Source organism: Rhinoderma darwinii, unplaced genomic scaffold (genome assembly GCF_050947455.1).
Source record: "Rhinoderma darwinii isolate aRhiDar2 unplaced genomic scaffold, aRhiDar2.hap1 Scaffold_73, whole genome shotgun sequence".
In the NCBI taxonomy this organism is placed as follows: Eukaryota; Metazoa; Chordata; class Amphibia; order Anura; family Rhinodermatidae; genus Rhinoderma; species Rhinoderma darwinii.
In genome coordinates, this window is record NW_027464291.1 from 1 (window position 1) to 19591 (window position 19591).

A 19591-nucleotide genomic window follows, 5' to 3' on the forward strand; every position below is an offset into this window, starting at 1 on the left:
CCATCTCCTCCTACTCCATCTCCTCCTCCATCTCCTCCTCAATCTCCTCCATCTCCTCCTCAATCTCCTCCATCTCCTCCTCAATCTCCTCCATCTCCTCCTCCTCAATCTCCTCCTCCAATCTCCTCCTCCATCTCCTCCTCAATCTCCTCCATCTCCTCCTCCTCCTCAATCTCCTCCTCAATCGCCTCCTCCTCAATCTCCTCCTCATCTCCTCCATCTCCTCCTCCATCTCCTCCATCTCCTCCTCCTCCTCCATCTCCTCCTCAATCTCCTCCTCCTCAATCTCCTCCTCAATCTCCTCCATCTCCTCCTCCTCCTCAATCTCCTCCTCAATCGCCTCCTCCTCAATCTCCTCCTCCTCCTCCATCTCTTCCTCCTCCTCCATCTCCTCCATCTCCTCCTCCTCCTCCATCCTCTTCCTCCTCCTCCATCTCCTCCTCCTCCTCCATCTCCTCCATTTTCAAATTTTTTTTACTCAGAACAGACGTGTGACAAAATGTCCAATTACAATGCATAAAAAATCATGTATTATAAAAACATTTACTTTTGGGGCTACTTTGCCTAAATTGTTAGCAAATGGAATAAAAGACACCTAGAAAAAATTTAATTAAAAACACCGGCCTCCTCCATTTCCCCTCTAGCCGTCCTTTCCATCTCCAAAATAGGTGTGTTTTCTGCCATTTTAGGTAGAAAAAAAACAAAAATAAACAATTTGCTTACCATTTAGGCAAAGTAGCAGGAGGGTATAGTATGCCATTTCTCAAATTCTACCTTGGGAGCTGTGTGGTTTATATTTTAATAGTAACATTTCATCTAAATTTACTTTTTATCTGCATGACCTGGTATTTTTTTGTTCAGAGTTTCAAGCTCACATTTACTTGGTACTCCCCTATAGGACCTCTCTATCTGTTGAACTAGCTATCATTACTAAAACTAATCTAAATCTGATACTTAAACATCTAGCTACTACTTCTGATCATACAGTACCATCAGTCAAGCATATCAAATTCAATCACACAATATTAAAACATAAGTAAGGAGCATGGTTACATATCAGCATTAGATACACATGGGAAGAACTTATCGTTGTCAAACCTTGTTTTTAAATCTTTAAAAAATTGTTTCAATTTATTAAAGATCATATCCGACTACTACCATAACAATTGACAAAGTCAGTTGTTGTGATATCTCACTTTTAAGTCCTAAAGCATGTTACATTAAATTAAATAGGGGAATTTATTATACCTGGCATTTCATATGCAAGTGTTAAACATAAGCCTGCAGTAGTAAGTTGTGATAAGTTTAAAAAGAAGTGCACGGCTCTAAATAAATTTGACACAACTTGGGATATCAAGGCTCCACAAACTGAAAGCTATGCCAGATACAATCTGGCATAGATTTCCTGTATAATTTACTTCAATTCTTGGCGTAATTTATAGTAAATCTGTTGAGTAGCAGAACCCTACCTCACGCTGTTAAATGAAACCAATAGGTGGAATTTAGTAAGACTAGCGTTTTTATACGCTAATATTAAACAGTAGCCTGCTGAAATAGGTTCATGTCAAGGGTATTCAGTTATTTACTTCCCAAGCCTAGAGCATCAGTAGCACTCTGGCCAGGGAATCCAGTACTAGAGGGCCCCCTGCCGTTACCGTCCTTATACGGGGAGTGACGTTAGAGGCTCCCTCTTGAAGCGGGATCCCGGCCACAGTTTTACCAACGCTCTGGTCTGCAACACTCGCATGACAAACCCCTAACACCACTGTCGATACATGGACAGTAATGTCAGGGGTTCCTTTAGCAGCAGAATTCCCGGCTAGGGCGTTCCCGACACTTTAGCCGGGTATTCCAGCATCTCAAATCCCCTAACGTCACTGTCCCTATATGGACAGTGACGTCAGTGGCTCCTTCCAGGAGAGCAATCACTGGCCAGAGCGTTGCCTACATTCTGTCCATGGATTCCTGGGTTTTTCAGCTCCTTACATAACTGTCCAGATATGGACAGTGACAAAAGGGCTCTTTGCAGGAGAGCAATCATTGGCCAGAGCACTGCCGACACTCTGGCCGTGGATTCATGGGTTTTTAAGCTCCTAATATCACTGTCCAGATATGGACAGTGACGTTGAGAGCTTTCCAAAGACAGAAGTTCCCGGCCAGAGCGCTTGTGATGCTTTGGCCAGGGACTCAAAAGTTTAAAGCTTTTGATATCACTGTCCATATATGGACAGTGAGTCCCTCTAGAATTTGAATCCCCGGCCACAGCGTTGCCGAAACTCTGGCGTAGGTTTCTGGGTTTTTAAACTCCTAACATCCCAGTTCATATATTTACAGTGACATCAAGGGCTTTCCCAAGCCCCTAACGTCACTGTCCATATATGCCTATACAGTAGGGTACGTCAGTGCCATATGTTAGAGGTATACGTCAGGACTCCTCACGATGTATATCTCAGACGAAAAGAAAAACACGTGATATGAGCAGATCCCAAGAAGCTCACGGCTCTGAATAAATTTGGTACAACTCCATCTCCTCCTCCATCTCCTCCTCCATCTCCTCCTCCTCCATCTCCTCCTCCTCCATCTCCTCCTACTCCATCTCCCCTCTCCATCTCCTCCTCCTCCATCTCCTCCTCCATCTCCTCCTCCTCCATCTCCTCCTCCTCCTACTCCATCTCCTCCTCCATCTTCTCCTCCTCCTACTCCATCTCCTCCTCCATCTCCTCCTCCTCCATCTCCTCCATCTCCTCCATCTCCTCATCTATCTCCTCCTCCTCCTCCATCTCCTCCTCCTCCTCCATCTCCTCCTCCTCCATCTCCTCCTCCATCTCCTCCTCCTCCATCTCCTCCTCCTCCTCCTCCATCTCCTCCTCCTTCTCCTCCTCCATCTCCTCCACTCCTCCCTCCTCCTCCATCTCCTCCTCCTCCTCCATCTCCTCCTTCTCCTCCATCTCCTCCTCTATCTCCTCCATCTCCACCATCTCCTCCTCCTCCTCCTCCTCCATCTCCTCCTCCTCCATCTCCTCCTCCATCTCCATCCCTCCTCCATCTACTCCTCCTCCATCTCCTCCTCCTCCATCTCCTCCTCCATCTCCTCCTCCTCCATCTCCTCCTCCTCCTCCTCCATCTCCTCCTCCATCTCCTCCTCCTCCTCCATCTCCTCCTCCTCCATCTCCTCCTCCTTCTCCATCTCCTCCTCCTCCTCCATCTCCTCCTCCTCTCCATCTCCTCCTCCATCTCCTCCTCCATCTCCTCCTCCATCTCCTCCTCATTCTCCTCCTCCATCTCCTCCTCCTCCTCCATCTCCTCCTACTTCTCCTCCTCCTCCATCTCCTCCTCCATCTCCTCCTCCTCCATCGCCTTCTCCTCCTCCTCCACCCCTCCATCTCCTCCTCCGTCTCCTCCATCTCCTCCTCCTCCATCTCCTCCTCCTCCTCCATCTCCTCCTCCTCCATCTCCTCCTCCTCCTCCTCCTACTCCATCTCCTCCTCCTCCATCTCCTCCTCCTCCATCTCCTCCTCCTTCATCTCCTCCTCCATTCTCCTCCTCCATCTCTTCCTCCTCCATCTCCTCCTCCTCTCCATCTCCTCCTCCTCCATCTCCTCCTCCTCCTCCATCTCCTCCTCCATCTCCTCCATCTCCACCTCCCATCTCCTCCTCCTCCTCCATCTCCTCCTCCTCCCCCCTCCATCTCCTCCTCCTCCATCTCCTCCTCCATATTCTCCTCCTCCTCCATCTTCCTCCTCCTCCATCTCCTCCTTCTCCTCCCATCTCCTCCTCCTCCATCTCCTCCTCCTCCATCTCCTCCACCTTCTCCTCCTGCTTCTCCTCCTCCATCTCCTCCATCTCCTCCTCCTTCTCCTCCTCCTCCTCCTTCCTCCTCCTCCATCTCCTCCTCCTCCATCTCCTCCTTCTCCTCCTCCTCCATCTCCTCCTCCTCCTCCATCTCCTCCATCATCTCCTCCATCTCCTCCTCCATCTCCTCCTCCATCTCCTTCTCCTCCATCTCCTCCTCCATCTCCTTCCTCCTCCTCCTCCATCTCCTCCTCCATCTCCTCCTCCATCTCCTCCTCCATCTCCTCCTCCATCTCCTCCTCCATCTCCTCCTCCATCTCCTCCTCCTCCTACTCCATCTCCTCCTCCTCCTCCATCTCCTCCTCCTCCATCTCCTCCTCCATCTCCTCCTCCATCTCCTCCTCCATCTCCTCCTCCTCCTACTCCATCTCCTCCTCCTCCTCCATCTCCTCCTCCTCCATCTCCCACTCCTCCATCTCCTCCTCCATCTCCTCCTCCTCCTCCATCTCCTCCATCTACTCCTCCTCCATCTCCTCCTCCATCTCCTCTATCTCCTCCTCCTCCATCTCCTCCTCCTCCATCTCCTCCTCCTCCATCTCCTCCTCCATCTCCTCCATCTCCTCCTCCATCTCCTCCATCTCCTCCTCCTCCTCCATCTCCTCCTCCTCCTCCTCCATCTCCTCTCATTCTCCTCCTCCATCTCCTCCTCCTCCTCCATCTCCTCCTACTTCTTCCTCCTCCTCCATCTCCTCCTCCATCTCCTCCTCCTCCATCTCCTCCTCCATCTCCCTCCTCCATCTCCTCCATCTCCTCCATCTCCTCCTCCTCCTCCATCTCCTCCTCCTCCATCTCCTCCTCCTCCTCCATCTCCTCCTCCATCTCCTCCTCCTCCTCCATCTCCTCCTCCTCCATCTCCTCCTCCTCCTCCATCTCCTCCTCCATCTCCTCCATCTCCTCCTCCTCCTCCCATCTCTCCTCCTCCTCCTCCTCCATCTCCTCCTCCTCCTCCCCCTCCATCTCCTCCTCCTCCATCTCCTCCTCCATATTCTCCTCCTCCTCCTCCTCCATCTCCTCCTCCTCCATCTCCTCCTCCATCTCCTCCTCCTTCTCCTCCTGCTTCTCCTCCTCCATCTCCTCCTCCATCTCCTCCATCTCCTCCTCCTCCTCCCATCTCCTCCTCCTCCTCCTCCATCTCCTCCTCCTCCATCTCCTCCTCCTCCTCCATCTCCTCCTCCTCCATCTCCTCCATCTCCTTCTCCTCCATCTCCTTCTCCTCCATCTCCTTCTCCTCCATCTCCTCCTCCTCCATCTCCTCCTCCTCCATCTCCTCCTCCTCCTCCTCCTACATCTCCTTCTCCTCCATCTCCTTCTCCTCCATCTCCTCCTCCTCCATCTCCTTCTCCTCCATCTCCTCCTCCATCTCCTCCTCCTCCTCCTGCATCTCCTCCTCCATCTCCTCCTCCTCCTCCATCTCCTCCTCCATCTCCTCCATCTCCTCCTCCTCCATAATCTCCTCCTCCTCCTCAATCTCCTCCTCCTCCTCCTCAATCTCCTCCTCCTCCTCAATCTCCTCCTCCTCCTCCATCTCCTCCTACTCCTCCATCTCCTCCTCCTCCTCCATTTTCAATTTTTTTTACTCAGAACAGACGTGTGACAAAATGTCCAATTACAATGCTTAAAAAATCATGTATTATAAAAACATTTACTTTTGGGGCTACTTTGCATAAATTGTTAGCAAATGGAATAAAAGACACCTAGAAAAAATGTAATTAAAAAACACCGGCCTCCTCCATTTCCCCTCTAGCCGTCCTTTCCATCTCCAAAATAGGTGTGTTTTCTGCCATTTTAGGTAGAAAATAAACAAAAAAAAAACATTTTGCTTACCATTTAAGCAAAGTAGCAGGAGGGTATAGTATGCCGTTTCTCAAATTCTACCTTGTGGAGCTGTGTGGTTTATATTTTAATAGTATCATTTTATCTAAATTTACTTTTTATCTGCATGACCTGGTATTTTTTTGTTCAGAGTTTCAAGCTCACATTGACTTGGTACTCCCCTATAGGACCTCTCTATCTGTTGAACTAGCTATCATTACTAAAACTAATCTAAATCTGATACTTAAACATCTAGCTACTACTTCTGATCATACAGTACCATCAGTCAAGCATATCAAATTCAATCACACAATATTAAAACATAAGTAAGGAGCATGGTTACATCTCCTCCTCCTCCTCCTCCATCTCCTCCTCCATCTCCTCTATCTCCTCCTCCTCCTCCTCCATCTCCTCCTCCATCTCCATCTCCATCTCCTCCATCTCCTCCTCCTCCATCTCCTCCTCCATCTACTCCTCCTCCATCTACTCCTCCTCCATCTCCTCCTCCATCTCCTCCTCCTCCATCTCCTCCTCCTTCTCCATCTCCTCCTCCTCCTCCATCTCCTCCTCCTCCTCCATCTCCTCCTCCATCTCCTCCTCCATCTCCTCCTCCATCTCCTCCTCATTCTCCTCCTCCATCTCCTCCTCCTCCTCCATCTCCTCCTACTTCTCCTCCTCCTCCATCTCCTCCTCCATCTCCTCCTCCTCCATCGCCTTCTCCTCCATCTCCTCCACCTCCTCCATCTCCTCCTCCGTCTCCTCCATCTCCTCCTCCTCCATCTCCTCCTCCTCCTCCATCTCCTCCTCCTCCATCTCCTCCTCCTCCTCCTCCTACTCCATCTCCTCCTCCTCCATCTCCTCCTCCTCCATCTCCTCCTCCTTCATCTCCTCCTCCATCTCCTCCTCCATCTCTTCCTCCTCCATCTCCTCCTCCTCCATCTCCTCCTCCTCCATCTCCTCCTCCTCCTCCATCTCCTCCTCCATCTCCTCCATCTCCACCTCCCATCTCCTCCTCCTCCTCCATCTCCTCCTCCTCCCCCTCCATCTCCTCCTCCTCCATCTCCTCCTCCATATTCTCCTCCTCCTCCATCTCCTCCTCCTCCATCTCCTCCTTCTCCTCCATCTCCTCCTCCTCCATCTCCTCCTCCTCCATCTCCTCCACCTTCTCCTCCTGCTTCTCCTCCTCCATCTCCTCCATCTCCTCCTCCTTCTCCTCCTCCTCCTCCATCTCCTCCTCCATCTCCTCCTCCTCCATCTCCTCCTTCTCCTCCTCCTCCATCTCCTCCTCCTCCTCCATCTCCTCCATCATCTCCTCCATCTCCTCCTCCATCTCCTCCTCCATCTCCTTCTCCTCCATCTCCTCCTCCATCTCCTCCTCCTCCTCCTCCATCTCCTCCTCCATCTCCTCCTCCATCTCCTCCTCCATCTCCTCCTCCATCTCCTCCTCCATCTCCTCCTCCATCTCCTCCTCCTCCTACTCCATCTCCTCCTCCTCCTCCATCTCCTCCTCCTCCATCTCCTCCTCCATCTCCTCCTCCATCTCCTCCTCCATCTCCTCCTCCTCCTACTCCATCTCCTCCTCCTCCTCCATCTCCTCCTCCTCCATCTCCCACTCCTCCATCTCCTCCTCCATCTCCTCCTCCTCCTCCATCTCCTCCATCTACTCCTCCTCCATCTCCTCCTCCATCTCCTCTATCTCCTCCTCCTCCATCTCCTCCTCCTCCATCTCCTCCTCCTCCATCTCCTCCTCCATCTCCTCCATCTCCTCCTCCATCTCCTCCATCTCCTCCTCCTCCTCCATCTCCTCCATCTCCTCCTCCATCTCCTCCTCATTCTCCTCCTCCATCTCCTCCTCCTCCTCCATCTCCTCCTACTTCTCCTCCTCCTCCTCCATCTCCTCCTCCATCTCCTCCTCCTCCATCTCCTCCTCCATCTCCTCCTCCATCTCCTCCATCTCCTCCATCTCCTCCTCCTCCTCCATCTCCTCCTCCTCCATCTCCTCCTCCTCCTCCATCTCCTCCTCCATCTCCTCCTCCTCCTCCATCTCCTCCTCCTCCATCTCCTCCTCCTCCTCCATCTCCTCCTCCATCTCCTCCATCTCCTCCTCCTCCTCCCATCTCCTCCTCCTCCTCCTCCATCTCCTCCTCCTCCTCCCCCTCCATCTCCTCCTCCTCCATCTCCTCCTCCATATTCTCCTCCTCCTCCTCCTCCATCTCCTCCTCCTCCATCTCCTCCTCCATCTCCTCCTCCTTCTCCTCCTGCTTCTCCTCCTCCATCTCCTCCTCCATCTCCTCCATCTCCTCCTCCTCCTCCCATCTCCTCCTCCTCCTCCTCCATCTCCTCCTCCTCCATCTCCTCCTCCTCCTCCATCTCCTCCTCCTCCATCTCCTCCATCTCCTTCTCCTCCATCTCCTTCTCCTCCATCTCCTTCTCCTCCATCTCCTCCTCCTCCATCTCCTCCTCCTCCATCTCCTCCTCCTCCTCCTCCTACATCTCCTTCTCCTCCATCTCCTTCTCCTCCATCTCCTCCTCCTCCATCTCCTTCTCCTCCATCTCCTCCTCCATCTCCTCCTCCTCCTCCTGCATCTCCTCCTCCATCTCCTCCTCCTCCTCCATCTCCTCCTCCATCTCCTCCATCTCCTCCTCCTCCATAATCTCCTCCTCCTCCTCAATCTCCTCCTCCTCCTCCTCAATCTCCTCCTCCTCCTCAATCTCCTCCTCCTCCTCCATCTCCTCCTACTCCTCCATCTCCTCCTCCTCCTCCATTTTCAATTTTTTTTACTCAGAACAGACGTGTGACAAAATGTCCAATTACAATGCTTAAAAAATCATGTATTATAAAAACATTTACTTTTGGGGCTACTTTGCATAAATTGTTAGCAAATGGAATAAAAGACACCTAGAAAAAATTTAATTAAAAAACACCGGCCTCCTCCATTTCCCCTCTAGCCGTCCTTTCCATCTCCAAAATAGGTGTGTTTTCTGCCATTTTAGGTAGAAAATAAACAAAAAAAAAAACATTTTGCTTACCATTTAAGCAAAGTAGCAGGAGGGTATAGTATGCCGTTTCTCAAATTCTACCTTGTGGAGCTGTGTGGTTTATATTTTAATAGTATCATTTTATCTAAATTTACTTTTTATCTGCATGACCTGGTATTTTTTTGTTCAGAGTTTCAAGCTCACATTGACTTGGTACTCCCCTATAGGACCTCTCTATCTGTTGAACTAGCTATCATTACTAAAATTAATCTAAATCTGATACTTAAACATCTAGCTACTACTTCTGATCATACAGTACCATCAGTCAAGCATATCAAATTCAATCACACAATATTAAAACATAAGTAAGGAGCATGGTTACATCTCCTCCTCCTCCTCCTCCTCCATCTCCTCCTCCATCTCCTCTATCTCCTCCTCCTCCTCCTCCATCTCCTCCTCCATCTCCATCTCCATCTCCTCCATCTCCTCCTCCTCCATCTCCTCCTCCATCTACTCCTCCTCCATCTACTCCTCCTCCATCTCCTCCTCCATCTCCTCCTCCTCCTACTCCATCTCCTCCTCCTCCATCTCCTCCTCCTCCTCCATCTCCTCCTCCATCTCCTCCTCCTCCTCCATCTCCTCCTCCATCTCCTCCTCCTCCATCTCCTCCTCCTCCATCTCCTCCTCCATCTCCTCCTCCTCCATCTTCTCCATCTCCATCTCCTCCTCCTCCTCAATCTCCTCCTCCTCCTCAATATCCTCCTCCTCAATCTCCTCTTCCTCCATCTCCTCCTCCATCTCCTCCTCCATCTCATCCTACTCCATCTCCTCCTAGTCCATCTCCTCCTACTCCATCTCCTCCTACTCCATCTCCTCCTACTCCATCTCCTCCTACTCCATCTCCTCCTCCTCCTCCTCCATCTCCTCCTCCTCCATCTCCTCCTCCTCCTCCATCTCCTCCTCCTCCATCTCCTCCTCCATATCCATCTCCTCCTCCATCTCCATCTCCTCCTCCTCCATCTCCTCCTACTCCATCTCCTCCTACTCCATCTCCTCCTACTCCATCTCCTCCTACTCCATCTCCTCCTACTCCATCTACTCATCCTCCATCTCCGCCTCCATCTCCTCCTCCTCCTCCATCTCCTCCTCAATCTCCTCCTCCTCCTCCTCAATCTCCTCCTCCTCCTCCTCCTACATCTCCTCCTCCTCCTCCATCTCCTCCTCCTCCTCCTCCATCTCTTCCATTTTCAAAATGTTTTACTCAGAACAGACGTGTGACAAAATGTCCAATTACAATGCTTAAAAAATCATGTATTATAAAAACATTTACTTTTGGGGCTACTTTGCCTAAATTGTTAGCAAATGGAATAAAAGACACCTAGAAAAAATGTAATTAAAAAACACCGGCCTCCTCCATTTCCCCTCTAGCCGTCCTTTCCATCTCCAAAATAGGTGTGTTTTCTGCCATTTTAGGTAGAAAAAAAACAAAAAATAAACAATTTGCTTACCATTTAAGCAAAGTAGCAGGAGGGTATAGTATGCCGTTTCTCAAATTCTACCTTGGGGAGCTGTGTGGTTTGTATTTTAATAGTAACATTTTATCTAAATTTACTTTTTATCTGCATGACCTGGTATTTTTTTGTTCAGAGTTTCAAGCTCACATTGACTTGGTACTCCCCTATAGGACCTCTCTATCTGTTGAACTAGCTATCATTACTAAAACTAATCTAAATCTGATACTTAAACATCTAGCTACTACTTCTGATCATACAGTACCATCAGTCAAGCATATCAAATTCAATCACACAATATAAAACATAAGTAAGGAGCATGGTTACATCTCCTCCTCCTCCTCCTCCTATCTCCTCCTCCATCTCCTCTATCTCCTCCTCCTCCTACTCCATCTTCTCCTCCATCTCCTCCTCCTCCATCTCCATCTCCTCCTCCATCTCCATCTCCTCCTCCATCTCCTCCTCCTCCTCCATCTCCTCCTCCTCCTCCATCTCCTCCTCCTCCATCTCCTCCTCCATCTACTCCTCCTCCATCTACTCCTCCTCCATCTCCTCCTCAATCTCCTCCTCCACCTACTCCATCTCCTCCTCCATCTCCTCCTCCTCCTCATCTATCTCCTCCTCCTCCTCCATCTCCTCCTCCATCTCCTCCTCCTCCTCCTCCATCTCCTCCTCCATCTCCTCCTCCATCTCCTCCTCCATCATCTCCTCCTCCTCCTCCTCCATCTCCATCTCCATCTCCTCCTCCTCCTCCATCTCCTCCATCTCCTCCTCCATCTCCTCAATTTCCTCCTCGTCAATCTCCTCCTCCTCGTCAATCTCCTCCTCCATCTCCTCCTCCATCTCCTCCTACTCCATCTCCTCCTACTCCATCTCCTCCTACTCCATCTCCTCCTACTCCATCTCCTCCTACTCCATCTCCTCCTCCTCCTCCATCTCCTCCTCCTCCTCCATCTCCTCCATCTCCTCCTCCATCTCCTCAATTTCCTCCTCGTCAATCTCCTCCTCCTCCTCCACCTACTCCATCTCCTCCTCCATCTCCTCCTCCTCCTCATCTATCTCCTCCTCCTCCTCCATCTCCTCCTCCATCTCCTCCTCCTCCTCCTCCATCTCCTCCTCCATCTCCTCCTCCATCTCCTCCTCCATCATCTCCTCCTCCTCCATCTCCATCTCCATCTCCTCCTCCTCCTCCTCCTCCATCTCCATCTCCATCTCCTCCTCCTCCTCCATCTCCTCCATCTCCTCCTCCATCTCCTCAATTTCCTCCTCGTCAATCTCCTCCTCCTCCTCAATCTCCTCCTCCATCTCCTCCTCCATCTCCTCCTACTCCATCTCCTCCTACTCCATCTCCTCCTACTCCATCTCCTCCTACTCCATCTCCTCCTCCTCCTCCATCTCCTCCTCCTCCTCCATCTCCTCCATCTCCTCCTCCATCTCCTCAATTTCCTCCTCGTCAATCTCCTCCTCCTCCTCAATCTCCTCCTCCATCTCCTCCTCCATCTCCTCCTACTCCATCTCCTCCTACTCCATCTCCTCCTCCTCCTCCATCTCCTCCTCCTCCTCCATCTCCTCCTCCTCCTCCATCTCCTCCTCCACCTCCATCTCCTCCTCCATCTCCATCTCCTCCTCCTCCATCTCCTCCTCCTCCTCCATTTCCTCCTCCACCTCCATCTCCTCCTCCATCTCCATCTCCTCCTCCTCCATCTCCTCCTCCTCCATCTCCTCCTCCTCTATCTCCTCCTACTCCATCTCCTCCTACTCCATCTCCTCCTACTCCATCTCCTCCTACTCCATCTACTCCTCTTCCTCCTCCTCCATCTCCTCCTCCTCCTTCTTCTCCTCCTCCATCTCCTCCATCTCCTCCTCCTCCTCAATCTCCTCCTCCTCCTCAATCTCCTCCTCCATCTCCTCCTCCATCTCCTCCTCCATCTCCTCCTCCATCTCCTCCTCCATCTCCTCCTCCTCCTCCTCCATCTCCATCTCCTCCTCCTCCTCCATCTCCTCCTCCATCTCCTCCTCCTCCATCTCCTCCTCCATCTCCTCCTCCTCCTCCTCCATCTCCTCCATCTCCTCCTCCTCCTCCATCTCCTCCTCCTCCATCTCCTCCTCCATCTCCTCCTCCATCTCCTCCTCCTCCTCCTCCTCCAACTCCATCTCCTCCTCCTCCGTCTCCTCCTCCTCCATCTCCTCCTCCTCCATCTCCTCCTCCTCCATCTCCTCCGCCATCTCCTCCTCCTCCTCCTCCTCCATCTCCATCTCCTCCTCCTCCGTCTCCTCCATCTCCTCCTCCTCCATCTCCTCCTCCTCCATCTCCTCCTCCATCTCCATCTCCTCCTCCTCCTACTCCATCTCCTCCTCCTCCTACTCCATCTCCTCCTCCTCCATCTCCTCCTCCTCTTCCATCTCCTCCTCCATCTCCTCCTCCTCCTCCTCCATCTCCTCCTCCATCTCCTCCTCCATCTCATCCTCCTCCATCTCCTCCTCCTCCATCTCCTCCTCCATCTCCTCCTCCTCCATCTCCTCCATCTCCATCTCCTCCTCCTCCTCAATCTCCATCTCCTCCTCCTCCTCCATCTCCTCCATCTCCTCCTCCTCCTCCTCCTCAATCTCCTCCTCCTCAATCTCCTCCTCCTCCTCAATCTCCTCCTCCATCTCCTCCTCCATCTCCTCCTCCATCTCATCCTACTCCATCTCCTCCTAGTCCATCTCCTCCTACTCCATCTCCTCCTACTCCATCTCCTCCTACTCCATCTCCTCCTCCTCCTCCATCTCCTCCAAATCCATCTCCTTCTCCTCCTCCATCTCCTCCTCCTCCATCTCCTCCTCCATCTCCTCCTCCATATCCATCTCCTCCTCCTCCATCTCCTCCTCCTCCATCTCCTCCTACTCCATCTCCTCCTACTCCATCTCCTCCTACTCCATCTCCTCCTACTCCATCTCCTCATCCTCCATCTCCTCCTCCTCCTCCTTCATCTCCTCCTCCTCCTCCTTCATCTCCTTCTACTCCATCTCCTCCTCCATCTCCTCCTCCTCCTTCATCTCCTCCATCTCCTCCTCCATCTCCTCCTCCTCCTCCATCTCCTCCTCAATCTCCTCCTCCTCCTCAATCTCCTCCATCTCCTCCTCCTCCTCCTCCTCCATCTCTTCCATTTTCAAAATGTTTTACTCAGAACAGACGTGTGACAAAATGTCCAATTACAATGCTTAAAAAATCATGTATTATAAAAACATTTACTTTTGGGGCTACTTTGCCTAAATTGTTAGCAAATGGAATAAAAGACACCTAGAAAAAATTTAATTAAAAAACACCGGCCTCCTCCATTTCCCCTCTAGCCGTCCTTTCCATCTCCAAAATAGGTGTGTTTTCTGCCATTTTAGGTAGAAAAAAAACAAAAAATAAACAATTCGCTTACCATTTAAGCAAAGTAGCAGGAGGGTATAGTATGCCGTTTCTCAAATTCTACCTTGGGGAGCTGTGAGGTTTGTATTTTAATAGTAACATCTTATCTAAATTTACTTTTTATCTGCATGACCTGGTATTTTTTTGTTCAGAGTTTCAAGCTCACATTGACTTGGTACTCCCCTATAGGACCTCTCTATCTGTTGAACTAGCTATCATTACTAAAACTAATCTAAATCTGATACTTAAACATCTAGCTACTACTTCTGATCATACAGTACCATCAGTCAAGCATATCAAATTCAATCACACAATATTAAAACATAAGTAAGGAGCATGGTTACATCTCCTCTTCCTCCTCCTCCTCCTCCATCTCCTCCTCCATCTCCTCCTCCTCCTACTCCATCTCCTCCTCCATCTCCTCCTCCTCCATCTCCTCCTCCTTCATCTCCTCCTCCTCCTCCTCCATCTCCTCCTCCATCTCCTCCTCCTCCTCCATCTCCTCCTCCATCTCCTCCTCCATCTCCTCCTCCTCCTCCATCTCCTCCTCCATCTCCTCCTCCATCTCCTCCATCTCCTCCTCCTCCTCCATCTCCTCCTCCTCCTCCATCTCCTCCTCCATCTCTTCCTCCATCTCCTCCTCCTCCTCCATCTCCTTCTCCTCCTCCATCTCCTCCATCTCCTCCTCCATCTCCTCCTCCATCTCCTCCACCTCCTCCTCCATCTCCTCCTCCTCCTCCTCCATCTCCTCCTCCTCCTCCTTCATCTACTCCTACTCCATCTCCTCCTCCATCTCCTCCTCCTCCTCCTTAATCTCCTCCTACTCCATCTCCTCCTCCATCTCCTCCTCCTCCTTCATCTCCTCCTACTCCATCTCCTCCTCCTCCATCTCCTCCTCCTCCATCTCCTCCATCTCCATCTCCTCCTCCTCCATCTCCTCCTCCTCCTCCTCCATCTCCTCCTCCTCCTCCATCTCCTCCTCAATCTCCTCCTCAATCTCCTCAATCTCCTCCATCTCCTCCTCCTCCTCAATCTCCTCCTCAATCTCCTCCTCCTCCTCAATCTCCCCCATCTCCTCCTCCATCTCCTCCTCCTCCTCCATTTTCAAAATATTTTACTCAGAACAGACGTGTGACAAAATGTCCAATTACAATGCTTAAAAAATCATGTATTATAAAAACATTTACTTTTGGGGCTACTTTGCCTAAATTGTTAGCAAATGGAATAAAAGACACCTAGAAAAAATTTAATTAAAAAAACACCGGCCTCCTCCATTTCCCCTCTAGCCGTCCTTTCCATCTCCAAAATAGGTGTGTTTTCTGCCATTTTAGGTAGAAAAAAAACAAAAAATAAACAATTTGCTTACCATTTAAGCAAAGTAGCAGGAGGGTATAGTATGCCGTTTCTCAAATTCTACCTTGGGGAGCTGTGTGGTTTGTATTTTAATAGTAACATTTTATCTAAATTTACTTTTTATCTGCATGACCTGGTATTTTTTTGTTCAGAGTTTCAAGCTCACATTGACTTGGTACTCCCCTATAGGACCTCTCTATCTGTTGAACTGGGTATCATTAATAAAACTAATCTAAATCTGATACTTAAACATCTAGCTACTACTTCTGATCATACAAGTACCATCAGTCAAGCATATCAAATTCAATCACACAATATTAAAACATAAGTAAGGAGCATGGTTACATATCAGCATTAGATACACATGGGAAGAACTTATCGTTGTCAAACCTTGTTTTTAAATCTTTAAAAAATTGTTTCAATTTATTAAAGATCATATCCGACTACTACCATAACAATTGACAAAGTCAGTTGTTGTGATATCTCACTTTTATGTCCTAAAGAATGTTACATTAAAACAAATAGGGGAATTTATTAAACCAGACATTTCATATGCAAGTTTTAGGGTATGTGCACACACACTAATTACGTCCGTAATTGACGGACGTATTTCGGCTGCAAGTACCGGACCGAACACAGTGCAGGGAGCCGGGCTCCTAGCATCATACTTATGTACGATGCTAGGAGTCCCTGCCTCGCTGCAGGTAAACTCTCCAGTACTGAAAACATGATTACAGTACGGGAGAGTTGTCCTGCAGCGAGGCAGGGACTCCTAGCATCGTACATAAGTATGATGCTAGGAACCCAGCTCCCTGCACTGTGTTCGGTCCGGTACTTGCGGCCGAAATACGTCCGTCAATTACGGACGTAATTAGTGTGTGCACATACCCTTAAACAGAAGCCTGCAGTAGTAAGTTGTGATAAGTTTAAAAAGAAGTGCACGGCTCTAAATAAATTTGACACAACTTGGGATATCAAGGCTCCACAAACTGAAAGCTATGCCAGATACAATCTGGCATAGATTTCCGGTATAATTTACTCCAATTCTTGGCGTAATTTATAGTAAATCTGTCGAGCAGCAGAACCCTACCTCCCGCTGTTAAATGAAACCAATAGTTGGAATTTAGTAAGACTAGCTTTTTTATACGCTAATATTAAACAGTAGCCCGCTGAAATAGGTTGATGTCAAGGGCATTCTGACATTTAGATCCCAAGCCTAAAGCATCGGTAGAACTCTGGCCTGGGATTCCAGTACTAGAGGGGCCCCTGCCGTTACCGTCCTTATATGGAGAGTGACACTAGAGGCTCCTTCTAGAAGCGGGATCCCGGCCACAGTTTTACCAACGCTCTGGTCTGCGACACTCGCATGACAAACCCCTAGCGCCACTGTCGATACATGGACAGTAATGTCAGGGGTTCCTTTAGCAGCAGAATTCCCGGCTAGGGCGTTCCCGACACTTTAGCCGGGTATTCCAGCATCTCAAATCCCCTAACGTCACTGTCCATATATGGACAGTGACGTCAGTGGCTCCTCCCAGGAGAGCAATCACTGTCCAGAGCGTTGCCTACATTCTGGCCGTGGATTCCTGAGTTTTTCAGCTCCTTACATCACTGTTTAGATATGGACATTGACGTCAGGGGCTCTTTCCAGGAGAGCAATCACTAGCCAGAGCACTGCCGACACTCTGGCCGTGGACTCATGGGCTTTTAAGCTCCTAACATCACTGTCCAGATATGGACAGTGACGTTGAGAGCTTTCCAAAGACAGAAGTTCCCGGCCAGAGCGCTTGCGATGCTCTGGCCAGGGACTCAAAAGTTTAAAGCCTTTGATATCACTGTCCATATATGGACAGTGAGTCCCTCTAGAATTTGAATCCCCGGCCACAGCGTTGCCGACACTCTGGCGTAGGTTTCTGGGTTTTTAAACTCCTAACATCCCAGTTCATATATTTACAGTGACATCAAGGGCTTTGCAAAGCCCCTAACGTCACTGTCCATATATGCCTATACAGTAGGGTACGTCAGTGCCATATGTTGGAGGTATATGTCAGGACTCCTCACGATGCATATCTCAGACGAAAAGAAAAACACGTGATATGAGCAGATCCCAAGAAGCTCACGGCTCTGAATAAATTTGGTGCAACTTGGGCTTTCAGAGCTCCACAGACTGAAATCTACGAGCTAGCATAGATTTTTGGTATAATTCACGCTGGCGTAAATTATATTAAATCTGTCATGCAGGAGATCCCCTCTACCGCTGGGTCCGACTTACTATTTTAAAAGGTGCGAAAACAGCATAAAGTTTTAAAAAGCAACATTTTTTACTCAAAACAGACGTGTACCAAAATGTCCTATTACAATGCTTAAAAAATCATGTATTATAAAAACATTTACTTTTGGGGCTACTTTGCCTAAATTGTTAGCAAATGGAATAAAAGACACCTAGAAAAAATTTAATTAAAAAACACCGGCCTCCTTCATTTCCCCTCTAGCCGTCCTTTCCATCTCCAAAATAGGTGTGTTTTCTGCCATTTTAGGTAGAAAAAAACAAAAAATAAACAATTTGCTTACCATTTAAGCAAAGTAGCAGAAGGGTATAGTATGCCGTTTCTCAAATTCTACCTTGGGGAGCTGTGTGGTTTGTATTTTAATAGTAACATTTTCTCTAAATTTACTTTTTATCTGCATGACCTGGTATTTTTTTGTTCAGAGTTTCAAGCTCACATTGACTTGGTACTCCCCTATAGGACCTCTCTATCTGTTGAACTAGGTATCATTAATAAAACTAATCTAAATCTGATACTTAAACATCTAGCTACTACTTGTGATCATACAAGTACCATCAGTCAAGCATATCAAATTCAATCACACAATATTAAAACATAAGTAAGGAGCATGGTTACATATCAGCATTAGATACACATGGGAAGAACTTATCGTTGTCAAACCTTGTTTTTAAATCTTTAAAAAAAAATTCAATTTATTAAAGATCATATCCGACTACTACCATAACAATTGACAAAGTCAGTTGTTGTGATATCTCACTTTTATGTCCTAAAGAATGTTACATTAAAACAAATAGGGGAATTTATTAAACCAGACATTTCATATGCAAGTGTTAAACAGAAGCCTGCAATAGTAAGTTGTGATAAGTTTAAAAAGAAGTGCACGGCTCTAAATAAATTTGACACAACTTGGGATATCAAGGCTCCACAAACTGAAAGCTATGCCAGATACAATCTGGCATAGATTTCCGGTATAATTGACTCCAATTCTAGGGCGTTCCCGACACTTTAGCCGGGTATTCCAGCATCTCAAATCCCCTAACGTCACTGTCCCTATATGGACAGTGACGTCAGTGGCTTCTTCCAGGAGAGCAATCACTTGCCAGAGCGTTGCCTACATTCTGGCCGTGGATTCCTGAGTTTTTCAGCTCCTTACATCCCTGTCCAGATATAAACAGTGACGTCAGGGGCTCTTTCCAGGAGAGCAATCACTAGCCAGAGCACTGCCGACACTCTGGCCGTGGACTCATGGGCTTTTAAGCTCCTAACATCACTGTCCAGATATGGACAGTGATGTTGAGAGCTTTCCAAAGACAGAAGTTCCCGGCCAGAGCGCTTGCGATGCTCTGGCCAAGGACTCAAAAGTTTAAAACCTTTGATATCACTGTCCATATATGGACAGTGAGTCCCTCTAGAATTTGAATCCCCGGCCACAGCGTTGCCGACACTCTGGCGTAGGTTTCTGGGTTTTTAAACTCCTAACATCCCAGTTCATATATTTACAGTGACATCAAGGGCTTTGCCAAGCCCCTAACGTCACTGTCCATCTATGCCTATACAGTAGGGTACGTCAGTGCCATATGTTGGAGGTATATGTCAGGACTCCTCACGATGTATATCTCAGACGAAAAGAAAAACACGTGATATGAGCAGATCCCAAGAAGCTCACGGCTCTGAATAAATTTGGTGCAACTTGGGCTTTCAGAGCTCCACAGACTGAAATCTACGAGCTAGCATAGATTTTCGCTATAATTCACGCTGGCGTAAATTATATTAAATCTGTCATGCAGGAGATCCCCTCTACCGCTGGGTCCGACTTACTATTTTAAAAGGTGCGAAAACAGCATAAAGTTTTAAAAAGCTAAATTTTTTACTCAAAACAGACGTGTGCCAAAATGTCCTATTACAATGCTTAAAAAATCATGTATTATAAAAACATTTACTTTTGGGGCTACTTTGCCTAAATTGTTAGCAAATGGAATAAAAGACACCTAGAAAAAATGTAATTAAAAAACACTGGCCTCCTCCATTTCCCCTCTAGCCGTCCTTTCCATCTCCAAAATAGGTGTGTTTTCTGCCATTTTAGGTAGAAAAAAACAAAAAATAAACAATTTGCTTACCATTTAAGCAAAGTAGCAGAAGGGTATAGTATGCCGTTTCTCAAATTCTACCTTGGGGAGCTGTGTGGTTTGTATTTTAATAGTAACATTTTATCTAAATTTACTTTTTATCTGCATGACCTGGTATTTTTTTGTTCAGAGATTCAAGCTCACATTGACTTGGTACTCCCCTATAGGACCTCTCTATCTGTTGAACTAGGTATCATTAATAAAACTAATCTAAATCTGATACTTAAACATCTAGCTACTACTTCTGATCATACAAGTACCATCAGTCAA